The following is a 12,154-nucleotide window of genomic DNA, read 5'->3' as shown; positions in this document are numbered from 1 at the left end:
TCTGTTTTGGGGACTTCCACTGTCATGGTAAATAACCAGCAGGTTGACCTGGTCATCCCCAGCAGATGTCCCATTGTTGATCCAGTCTAAACAATGCACCTGCTGAGTGGCTATAGCTCTCACGGGGAACCGGACTCCTGGGTGCTCTGTGGTCATCATTGTCCTCAGAACCTCAGCGTGGCTGTCTGGAAAACAGGACCAGTGTCGTGGGAGCTGTCTGCATGGGAGGTGACAGACGAGACGGTGTCCAAAAGCTGTTGGCTAAAAAGAGATCTAGCCGTGATCTTTACGCTAGATCACTGTCTCTCACTTCGAGTTGGCAGTGGAAACACACAGAAGGTGCCAGAACCACGCAGCTGTTTCCGCCACCATGGATTCTGCCTCTTGTAGATGAACTCCAAACTCTGGACTTCAGGGTTACCCCAGTTCCCTGACCTACAGGAGGGTTTCTAGACGGAATCAGGGTCTCCTTCCTCCACGAGGCCGGTCATTCTCAACTCTCCCTGAGAATCTGAGCAGGAACCTGAACCCTTTGGTCATGATTTGCTCTTTCTATACAGAAACAGAAATGCATTTGAAATAGCTTCTGTTTTTCTGGAAAACCGGAAAAGCCCCTCATCCTTCTTCCATGGGCAAGTCTTTCAGAGAGTGGGGAACCCTGCCCTCAAAGGTGGACCAGCCCTTGCCAAGTGTTTTGAGGTGAGGCAGCGTCCGCGTTTCCCTAAGGTGTGTTTCTGAGGCCCAGCGTCCACCCCACCCCGGTCTCCTTTGCTTGGAATGGCAAACAGAGTCCAGTATGTTCCCCAGGTCAGTGAGAGCTGAGCCCACTCTGTTCTTGGTGACATCTGCTACTCCAGTCAAAAACAAAAACAAAAGTTTAGGTTTGGACTTAAAATCAGGAAACCTGGGTTTTTTTTTTCCCTATATACCTGCTTGGACCCCCATCAGGACATGTGAGGGGTGCTGGACAGGACCCCTGGCCCCTGGGTATCCATCCCACCCACAGTCTTCCATGCATTTCTTTGGACCCCAAAGGTTTAGTTTTCCAGAATTCAAACTAAGGGTTGCCCCTGATGGGGAATGGCATTCCACCACAGGACATCTCGGTGTCGGCCACCACCCCCACCACATCTCGGTGACTGGATCAACAATGGGACATCTGCAGGGATGCGCAGAAGGAAGGCCAACTCTGCTGGGTTTTGTCTGGGCATTCACTGGCATCCACCACGTGCCCAGGATAGAGCTCCGTGTTTGTTGAATGAATTAATGAAGGAAGAATGGGTGGATGGGAGGAGCTGGAAAGAGACCCTGTGATTGGCAGAACAGTGAGCAAACCTGGCGGAACGGTCAGCGGGAAGGACACCAGTCATCTTAGTGGACCTGCACATTCAGGACATTGATATTACTGTCCAACGAAGGACGAGCCATAGTTCTCCACAGAAATGCAAGGAACAAGAGAAGACCACGCCACTGCTGTGCTCTTTCACCAAAACTCCCTCTTGGTGAATTTTAAATCATCCACAGATGTCACCTGCCAAACAAGAAGGCCATCTTCACCCCAGCTGACGCGTACCAGGCATCTGCAGCTTGCTTCCGAACGAGCGGCTGAGTCTGCGCGAGCAGGTCTGATCATTTTGGAAAGGGGCACCTGGACCTTGCTTGGAGCATTTTCTAAGGGGGCCGTGAAGCAGAGTTGGAAATCCAGCGAGACCCTTTCAGGCTGAACTGGTACCCACAGGGGGACCTGGTCCTTCCACAGAGGTGGCCTGGGGATTAAGGAATCAGGGGTCACCTCTCCAGTTCGGATGGTCTTGCTGAGGACCTGCTCGCCAAGGTCTTGCCTCCCGTCACTGCAGTCTGAGGCAGGACTTGCTGCAGGTTGGATGACAAATCGTCCCGCCAGAGTGAGGCGGAGGGAGTGAGGGGGGTTCTCCAGGGTCAATTCCTTTGGGATGTGAAGGAGTCTGGGCGGGAAGGCGGCCGCAGCCTAAGCCACACTGGGGTGGGGACCACCACGAGAGACGTCGTCCACGTGCTGTTGATTTTGCCTTCCGTGTCTCCTGTCGTCAGATGCTGTTGTGTGTGTGTGTGTGTGTGTCGCCGTCAAGAATCGAAGCACAAAAAGACGCATGAGACATTGTGGTCCCATGTCTGGTGTCGCACTTTGGAGCAAAAACCTTGCAGTGATAAATAAAGAAACTCCAACAGGGTGAGCAGCTTCGTGTACCTCTTTTCGCCCCCCTTTTACTTAATATTTTAGAAGCATAAAAAAAAAGGCGTTCAGTGAGTCCTCTTAGACCACCGCCAAGTTTAATGACGCTTAACTACAGCCAAAGCCCGCTTTATCAAGAGACCTGGATCCTGAGCTTGGCTTCCTGATCCCACGCATTCCTTTATAATTTTCACTACATACACCTGTACATCCCAAGCACCGTAGAGTACTTTGTTTTCATGGCTTTTTAAAATCACATCACACAGTTTTTGCTCACCACTGAAATTCTGAGCTTCATCTCTGCAGGCAAGTGCTATTCTAGTCATTTCCTTTTCACTGCTATACAATATTCATGGTGTGGACATACCATACCCATTCTTCTGTTGATGGACATTTAGACACTTCCCCTTTATTCATGCATTTCCTTTTTTTCTTTCTTTCCTTCCCTCCCTTTTCTCTTTCTCTTTCCCTCTTTTTTCCTCTCCTTCATTCTTCCTTTTCTCCCTCCTCCCTTCCAGCTTTCTCTTTCTCTTATAGGAAATGTTGCTATGAGCAATCCCATGGTTTCTCCTGTGCACTCAAACAAGTTTCTTTAAGTTATGCACCTAGGAGTGAGTGGAATTGCTACAACATAGAGTACTCACGTGTGTGTGTGTGTGTGTGTGTGTGTGTGTGTGTGTCCTTTAACATCCCCCAAAGAAATACTCCCTCAGTGGGGCCAGTGGAGCATCCAGGGTTACCCTTGAGCTCCAGGTAATAGGCACACAAAGGGGACTCCTGGATCCTGCCACCCTGGACCCTCCAGGTGGTCTCTGCAGCTCTGGTCTCTAGAGCAAGAGGCCCTGGCCCTGAGTGAGGGGAGGACCTGAACTTTAAAGTCAGGGGGAAATGGCTCAGTGACCTGCAGTTATCGCTGAGACGGCCGGGCTTTCCCCAGGTGCACCTCACTCCTCAGTTTATGTTGTAGACCAACCTGATCAGATCTTAGAACCAGGATCCGCACTTCATAGTGAAGCAGGTAAGTGGGTACTCAAAGCATCACCTCAATGGTTCGCTGGCGTCACCTGACAACCATTCCCTCTGGCAAATGCCAGGCATCTGACTGGGCTGTGGCTCTCAGCAGGTTTTATCCCAGGTACTGAAAAGTCACATAAACTGTGTCCCAGATAGTTATAAACAGGCCACCTGGGCTCCAAACTAATAGTGAGGACTCTGGGTTTGTGTAACAGAAAACGAGAAGAGGGAGGGCGGGCTTCTCAGTGGCACTCACAGCTGATCAGTCCCCTGACCCCCCTAAGGCACCACGCCTGTCCTGCGCACACCACACTCACCCTGCACCCCGGCCTGACTCGCCCTGGCCACCATCACGCCCTGGGAAATCGCTTGGATTTGGGCGATCAGTGAGCGGTCAGCAAGGCCCCTTCTGGCTCTGACCTTTGTGATTCTGCGATCCAGACGGACAAAAACTACCTCCCCACCTACCTCGGCCTCCGGCTCACGCAGAAAACCCACCAAACCCGCGTCCTGTGTCCCTGCCCTCTCACCCACATCTGCTCATGCCCCTCCTCCGGTCCCTCCTGGGCCACCTGGTCCTCTGGACAGCCGGCAACACACTTGAGGCTCCGACGCAGCCTCTTCTCATCCGCTTCTTTGCTGAGGGCCCTGGTGATTTCCCGCCAAGAGTTTCTATTTTTTAGAGTCAGGCAGAAGCACCTGAGTTTTGGGAGCTCCTGAGCGTCCGTTCTGTCCCATTCCCGGGCAGACACCTGCGGGAAAAGCCCCGAGATACAGGTGGCCGGGACGGTGCCCTAGTGTTGGACAATTGCCCCCAGCTCCCCTTCCTCCTGCCTCCAGGTGAGCCCGCATGGACGGTCCCTGGCGGGGACCGAGCAGATTTCCCAAGCCAGAGACGCAGGTGCCTACCTGAGAGGAGGATGGCGGGAAGCTCGTCCTGACAGCGGAGGCTGGACCTGGCCATGGAAACCGCCTGGTAGTGACCACCATGGGACTACAGCCCGGCGGTGGCTTGTCCCTGCTGGGGCGATGGACATGCTCTGCCAGTCTCCAGGGCACTTAATGCAAGTTTCTCTGACAGTCGCCCAAGAGTGGGTGGTACGACCTGGAGTAGGTGTGTGCGCACAAGCCCGTCCGGTGTCCTTGCTGAGTACCGGTCAAAGGGCCACCCGCTATCGGGGATGCGAGGACTGGGTAAGGCCACCGGGCTCTGACGTCACCCCTGAGAGGCTCAAACGACATGGGGACCTGTGGCTCCTCCTTCCTTGGCATCCCCCAAAGAGATCCTCCATCGGTGGGCGGGACCGTGCGGGGCTGAGAGGTCTGATGAGAAGTCTGCACTGGACCCCAAGAGCAGAGGGAAGCCCCTGAAGCGGGTGGGGCAGAGAGGATGCTGTTGACTGGATTCCTTCTTTCAAAAGATCATTCTAGAAACTGTCGCGTGGAGCCCTCAGGTCTCCAGGCAGCTGGCCGGTCTCCTGAGCCTCTTCTCCAGGGTGAACTCAACTGTCCCTAGAGTGTGGAGGGGAGCTGGGGAGACCAGGGTCGGGGGGGACAGACCTTGCCCTCACCACGGGCCTCCTGACCGAGGGCAGGGCCTTTCCTCTTCCCTCGGCTCCCGTGATGGAACACGGACCCTTCCAGAAATGGCTGCCAAGGTGGTGGACCCTGGGCAGCCTGGGGAGGGCAGCAGCCCTGGTCCAACTGGGCTGGTTAGTGGACAGCTGGGCCCCTCTGCTCCTTCATCCCCAGTCCTCTTTGGGGAAGAAGAGAACTGGAACATTCCATGGGACCATGAAGCGGCTTTCACAAGAGGCCTCCAAATGGCCAACAGGATGGGGGACCCTCGGGCTGAGAGGAAAAGAGCAGCGTAAGAAGGAGAAGGGGGAGGAAGGGAGGCCTCGGACAGGAGGCTGGGGGGAGGCCCGAGCAGGAGGGCTGGGGTCTCCAGAGCTGCTTCGCTGAGTTGAGCCCACCCTCTTCCTGAAAGAATCTGGATGGGGGCTGCAGATACAGCTCAGCTGGTAGAGTGCTTGCCTTTCACCCACAAGGTCCTGAGTTCTAATCCGCAGCACCACAAAAAAGAAAAAAGAAAAGAATCTGGGTGGAACTCCACCCATCACCCACCCCCATACCACAACACCCATCACCCCCCCACACCATAACACCCATCACCCCCCCACACCATAACACCCATCACCCCCCTACACCACAACACCCATCACCCCCCTACACCACAACACCCATCACCCCCCCCACACCACAACACCCATCACCCCCCCACACAACACCCATCACCCCCCCCACACCACAACACCCATCACCCCCCCACACAACACCCATCGCCCACCCCATACCACAACACCCATCGCCCACCCCCATACCACACCACCCATCACCCCCCTACACCACAACACCCATCACCCACCCATACCACAACACCCATCACCCCCCTACACCACAACACCCATCACCCCCCCACACCATAACACCCATCACCCCCCCACACCACACCACCCATCACCCCCCTACACCACAACACCCATCACCCACCCATACCACAACACCCATCACCCCCCTACACCACAACACCCATCACCCCCCTACACCACAACACCCATCACCCCCCCACACCACACCACCCATCACCCCCCTACACCACAACACCCATCACCCACCCCCAAACCACAATACCCCATCACCCACCCCTACACCACAACACCCATCACCCCCCGTACCACACCACCCATCGCCCACCCCCATACCACAACACCTGTCACCCACCCCCAAACCACAGTACCCCATCGCCCACCCCCACACCACCTTGGAGGCAGATGCAGAGGAGAGACTCTCCCCCCAAACCAGGCCTGCAAGTGGAGAATCACACAGAGGGCAAAACGGGTCACACTGAACCGCAATGGTGCCAGCACGTCCTCGGAGAGTCTTGTGGGATAACTGCGTGAGGTACATTTATGTATTTCAAGTGGTTTTGGTCCCATTTCCTTAGGCCTCACTGGTGAGGGAGGCCTGCAGGTTACCTACTGGATGTGAGCTCCAATGGGGGAGAGCGACTTAGGGTCCAAAAGATGCCCTAGAGGCCTCCCGTCCCAACCTGGAGCCGGCAGGCTTCCCCACCGACACCTGAGCCCTGGGAAGGGGACCATGTGGAGCCACACAAAGACTGGGGTGGAGGCAGGGAGACAGGGATGCGACCTTCACGAGTAAATTTAAATGCTTTTATTAACAATCATCTTACATACAAGGATAATATGACAAAAGGGACGTTTCTGCGCACATAGTATGACCAACCAACATAGCTCTATTCGTATCCAGTGTCTAGGTCCCGCACACAGGTACTATAAAGCGTAGTCTGCAAAATAATAACATCGAGAGGTGTTTTTTTTTTTTTTAAAGAAAGAAAGTATTAACATATTAATATGTATGTGATAATAGACTCCTAGAGCCCCCCACCCCCACTTTACTTTTCCTTTGTGATTGAAATGAAATCCGTCAGCAGCGTGGGGTGGAGAGAGGGAGAGAGACGGGGCTGAAAAAGACGGAATCAGACTGCTGGTTCTTCCCAAGAAACAACGAAGACCGAGGGGCGCCTGAGGGCAGCCTGGCCCGGGTCTCCTTGTCACCAGTGTTGTAACCGGCTGTCCTCCTCTGTGCCGAGGCTGGTCCCCTGGATGCCCCGTGGCGCGCTCTCTCTGAGGTACAGTGCATTGTGGGATTGCTACTGGGGATGCCCATCCCCTGGCCCTGGGCGACCCCCTGGAGAGGGAGGACGGCTGGGGCCAGGCCTGGACTCTCTGAGGCCAGGCACTGGAGTGTTCTGAGACCCAGTTGGCAGCAAGTGTGGCTCAGGGAGGCGGGTACTGGCAGAAGAGACCCGGTCCCTGACTGTGTCCAGGGCCTGGTGGAGACTGAGGTATGCTGGTAGGATGGTGAGGGAGCGGGCGGGCGGTGCGGGCAGGAAGGAAGTGCTTTTGTGGAGCTGAAAGGCAGAGGCAGGTCTGGTGAGCAGCAGGCCGCTGCCCTGGGTCCCCAACGGTCCCCAGACTCTCTACCTCGAGGGGAGAGAAACTGGAAGCAAAGGGATCCTGACTCCTGTCGGGGCTGCCCAGCCCTCCGACGCGCTGCCAGGCGCACCAGGGCCCTTCTGGCTCCCAGATGCCCACCAACTCAAGGTGGGCGCTGGGGACCGGCTGAGAGCGGCACCCTGCCCAAAGAAAGTGCATGGGCTGGGGTCCCCACTCAGCCTCTGCCTTGAGTCACAGAATCAGAACAGTGTATGTGAAGGAAACCTGTCACCACGGACGGGGGAGGGCGCACCCCGTGCAGGAGGAGGGGAACAGCGTTGTCCTGAGTACAGCCGGCAGCTGCAGCCGCAGAGGGGGCGGGCCAAAGCCCTGCTTCTGAACTTGAGTTGCCATTGCATTTATGAGTGGGTGGGTGTGTTTCTCATGCCGTTCCCTGTTAGCAGATGCCCCCTGCTCTGGCCAAAAAGCCCCTGGGTAGAGGGTGGCGCTGCGTGGAGACGCTCGCGCCGCCCACTTCACCTCCAGGTTCCACGAGGCACACCCGACGGCACACGGCTGTTCTTCAGAGGCGTGGCCTCTAGGGGGCAGCAGTGGCGGCTAAGGGGAGGGGCTATCTCCATCCCTGGGCACCTGTCCTATTGCCACACACGTTGCCCAATTCCCTTGAGGGAGGGTAGGGGAGGTTTGTGCAGTGGTCCCTCCAACAGGGTCAGCGACCACACCCTATGCCAGGCATAGGCTTGGGGTGGGGGGAGGTAGGGGCACTTCAGCTGGAGCTCGGGGGTGTCTCCTTCCAACCTCAGACCAAGCCTGTAGAAAAGGAGAGAAAGTGCACCGAGAAGGCGGGGACCCAGCTACCCTCCTCTCCCACACTCGGGGTCGGAGGCCCCACGGCCAGCAAACTCTGCCCAATGAGCTTACCGGCCACCCTCCTCCAAGGACCTGCCCCTCCCTTGGCACAACACAGCGACAGGCTTCCCGCTGCTCTTCCAGCTCCATAGACTCTATTTTTATATCTATTTAAATCATAGAAATGTATAAATATATAGGATATTATTTATAGATATATAGACGTGATTTAATCTTCTCTGTGTGGAGACCCCGTATATGTCCATATATACAATGTACAGGTTGTCCATCAGTATTGTACACGCACACCCCCGCTTCCACGCAGGCCTCCCAGGGGACTGGATTGCATAGGTATTCCAGGGCGATACCTCCTAGTGGATGAGGAGTGTCAGCTGGAAGAGGGGGGCCGTACCATTTTTCTCCCCAAAGGGCACTTTTTCTGGCTAACATGCAAAGACGACCTCAAAGGCTCCTTGAAACCATAGCTCCATCCACTCAACTGAGGCGCCCTAATCAACAGAGGGAAAGAGAAGGATCTCCCTCCAAGCAGAAAAGGGCTTCCCACATCTCTGGAACCCAGTAGGGCGTCTGGACTCAACTGCCCCAGGCAGCCTCCGTTCTTGCCTCTAGAGGCCCGCCCGCCTGCCTGCTTTGGCCAGGCGTGCTTCCTGAAGGGACCCGGGGGTGTGCCTGAGTGCCAGTGTGGCAGAGCCTCCTGCAAAGTGGGATGCACGGGCCAAGAAGCACAGGCCTCTTGGAAATGAACCCAGGAGACCCCAAGCCAAAAGCAGCTCTAGATACAGAGTTCCCGGGCCCAGAGCAGGAGGAGGGAAGCGGAAGAGGGTGGGGGTCTCCAGAAGAGACCCACCGGGCTGCCTCTGGAGCCCCACAGGTGCCAGCCCAAGGCCAGGCGGGGCAAATCTGTGTCCATTTCTGTCTCTCCACGACAGGTTCAGCCTTCCACACGCTCTTCCCCCCTCCCCACTACGTCTTTCTTGATGTCACCACCAAATAAATGGAATTACCAAGCCCTTTCTCCAAATGAAAGGGCTCACCCAAGCAAGGCAAGAGGAGGGGCCTGAGCAAGACAACTGGACTCAGAAACAAGGAGCGGGGCGGAGGGCAGAGACCCCGGGGGCCCACCGACCACAGACTCAAGGACCCAGCCCTGAACTTGGCCATTTGGGTTACGGAGCTTGGTCCTGTTCTCATTCCCAGGGAGGCTGGGAAATAAGGATGTGCCCAGCATCACAAGATGTCACAGGCAGTCATTAAAAAAGAAGAAAGACTGCTGTTTCCGGTGGCCTCCCTGTTCCAGCAGGCAGGCAGAACCGCCCGGGTGTCTGACAGGTGGGAGTTGCCGATGGGGGTGGGGGGCTCCCCTTTCACAGACATTAGATGGCATTGGGTGTCTCTAAGGAAAAGCAGATTGTTTTAATCACGAGGACCTGTGGCCCCAGGCTGTGCAGCACAACTACTTGGCACAACTGGTCACCAACCTGGGCCTCGGTCTTGACCTCACTGCCCACCCACTTCATGAGCCACAGAAAACCTCCAACCAGCCGCCCAGTGAGGATAAGTCTCAGCTCCAGACACATTCTCCCTTCTCAGTCTATGGAGGCCCCTCCTAAGCCGGGGCTGAGTTCAAGGGCTCTGTCTCATCGGCAGTGACCACACCTGGGAGGCGGGGCCACCTGTCCACAGTTTTTATACCTGTTCAAGGTATTGGGCTAGTAAAGCATGTGGTTCCCTGGGTCAGACCTTGAGTGCCCCTCACCCGGAGCCATCTCCGGAGGGGAGGAGTGGGGCAAGCCCAGGACAGAAGCGCGTAGCATCCCGAGCAGGGCCCACAGGACGGAAGCCCTGAGCCTCCCAGGGAGCACCTGGGCCGAGAACAGGCCTGGTGCGAACTGCAGTGGCATGTCCCGAGTTGTTCCCTGGTTACCCCCGTCCCGAGGCGCAGTGGCCTACAGAGGGTCCGCCACAGCCCGGGGCCTAGCTGGGTTGGTGGCAGCTGTGAGCACCTGAGTTTGAGAGGCCCCTGACAGACTGACCGCCACCTACGGGTTCAGCTGCTCAGAGCCTCGAGCCATTGCAAGGGTGTGACTTCCTCCTGCCAGGTCCTGCCAGCGGCAGTGACTTCTTCCAAGCCCTGAGCCAGGTCACTCAGGCTGGGCACCGACATGGGCTTGAGGGGTCCTCCCCCAGCTGAAGCCCCGAGCTCATTCTGGCTGCGGGCCCTTGGGGGAACAGTCACAGCCCTGACTCGGTGCTCAGGAGTGGTCTGACCCTCCTGGCAGAGGGTCCCGTGCAGGGGTCAAGGGAAGGAGGGCTAAGGCAACTGTCGGCAGAGGAAAGGAGCCCACCCACTGTCTCTGCCCGTCTCTGCAATGTTCAGCGACACTCCCCAGACAGGAGTCTGTGTGCCAGAGGGGCAGGAAGTCCCCAAGCAGGAGCTGGGGAACAAGGGACCTTGTGCTTTGCAACAGAATCCCACTTGACCTTGATGGGGACCCCAGTTAGGCCCAGATGGGAGGAAGGGAGACTGGGGGCAGGCGAGTGGAACCAGGCTGGGAATTTCAAGCATCTGAGAGGTTTGGGCCTTTCCTGCTCTCCCCTTGCTCAGAAGAGGGTGGAGGTGTGCGGCTGGGTGGGGGCCGGGTGAAGGTCACCAGGCAGGGTGCATTGACTGTTGAAGAAGGCAGCATATGAGGCCTGGCAGTGGGACAGTTGGAGGAGCCCAGTTTTGTTTTCTGTTTTTTTGTTTTGTTTTGCTTTAACATGCTACATCACCATTGAAAACAAACAAAAACATTTCAAAAAATAATATATAATATAATATAATATATATATTTATAATGAAAAGCTATCGACTAGCAGCAATGATTCTAAAGTTATCTTAGCACCAAGACCATGGGGGTGGGAGGAAGGATCTGTGAGGGGAAGGACCGGCGGGGCCAGGAAGGGGCGGTGACGTTCAGTGTTGATGACCTTTCCACTATGGTTCTCACGGTGGCACCAGGCCGCAGACACAAGATAAACCAAGAATAGGGGAGCCACCACAGTTGCAGAGTGTCTGAGCCACGAAGCCAAAGGCTCGAGGGGCCTCGCCTGGGGCCCGATCTCAACACCCTCCACTGATGGGGAGGGACAGCCGAGCGGGGACGCAGGGTCCCGATCCTCGTCCCTCCCCCAATACGACCTGCGTCCACCTTACAGGATCTCTGCATGTAAAACACGCACAAATCAGGTGTGGAAACATGAAGAGAAACTTCAACAGCTCACGCACATATCTGGAGACTCCCCTGCGAGGTATACTGTAGTTAAATGACCGAAGGAGCGCGGATCAGACTCCCCGCTGACACCACTGCTTGCCCCAGGGAGTGGGCAAGTGGCCATTTCTAAAGCTTATATTGTGGTTGTGGGGGGTGTGTGTGTGTGTGTATGTGTGTGTGTGTCCAAGTTGGTGCCTTGAGAATCTGGTCCCACTTCCTGTTGCTCCTTTTCTTTGGGACATCTCTACCCTGTTCAAAAAAAGGAAGCTCACAGGCCTAGAAGCACTGCCCAGTCTCCCAGGACCTTCCTGCTGGGCTGCGGAGCGCGGCGCCAGCCCGGACCACCTCCCTGGGGACGCTCTTGGAGTGACACGCAACCCAGGGCACAACTTGCATTGACAGCTCCTGCTCCGTAGCTGCCTTGCAGGTGCTTGATTATTAAAGGAAAACAAAAACCCGCCCCCCCAGTATATGATCATAAAGACAAAGTATAAATAACCCACGTCAACCCGATATATACTCTTCATTTTACTTGTTTTTAGCCAAAAATCACTGCCCCGTTGGAGGTCTGGATCTGTTGGCTTTTCGTCTCCCAGCGGCCCTGGGTCTGAGTGGGACTCTACTGTTTTGTCCTCCACCATGGTGACAGGGATGCCCAAAGCCGCCCTCCCTTCCCCTGGATCGCAGGCTCGGCTCTAAGGCCCTTCCGCCTTCCAGAGAAGGGGCTCTGTCTTTCAATCCAGGGGCCTGAAGGAGCGAAT

The sequence above is a fragment of the Callospermophilus lateralis genome, chromosome 2, assembly GCF_048772815.1.
Source record: "Callospermophilus lateralis isolate mCalLat2 chromosome 2, mCalLat2.hap1, whole genome shotgun sequence".
Lineage (NCBI taxonomy): Eukaryota > Metazoa > Chordata > Mammalia > Rodentia > Sciuridae > Callospermophilus > Callospermophilus lateralis.
The sequence above is the reverse complement of the archived record's forward strand: the minus strand, read 5'-3'. Positions refer to the sequence as shown.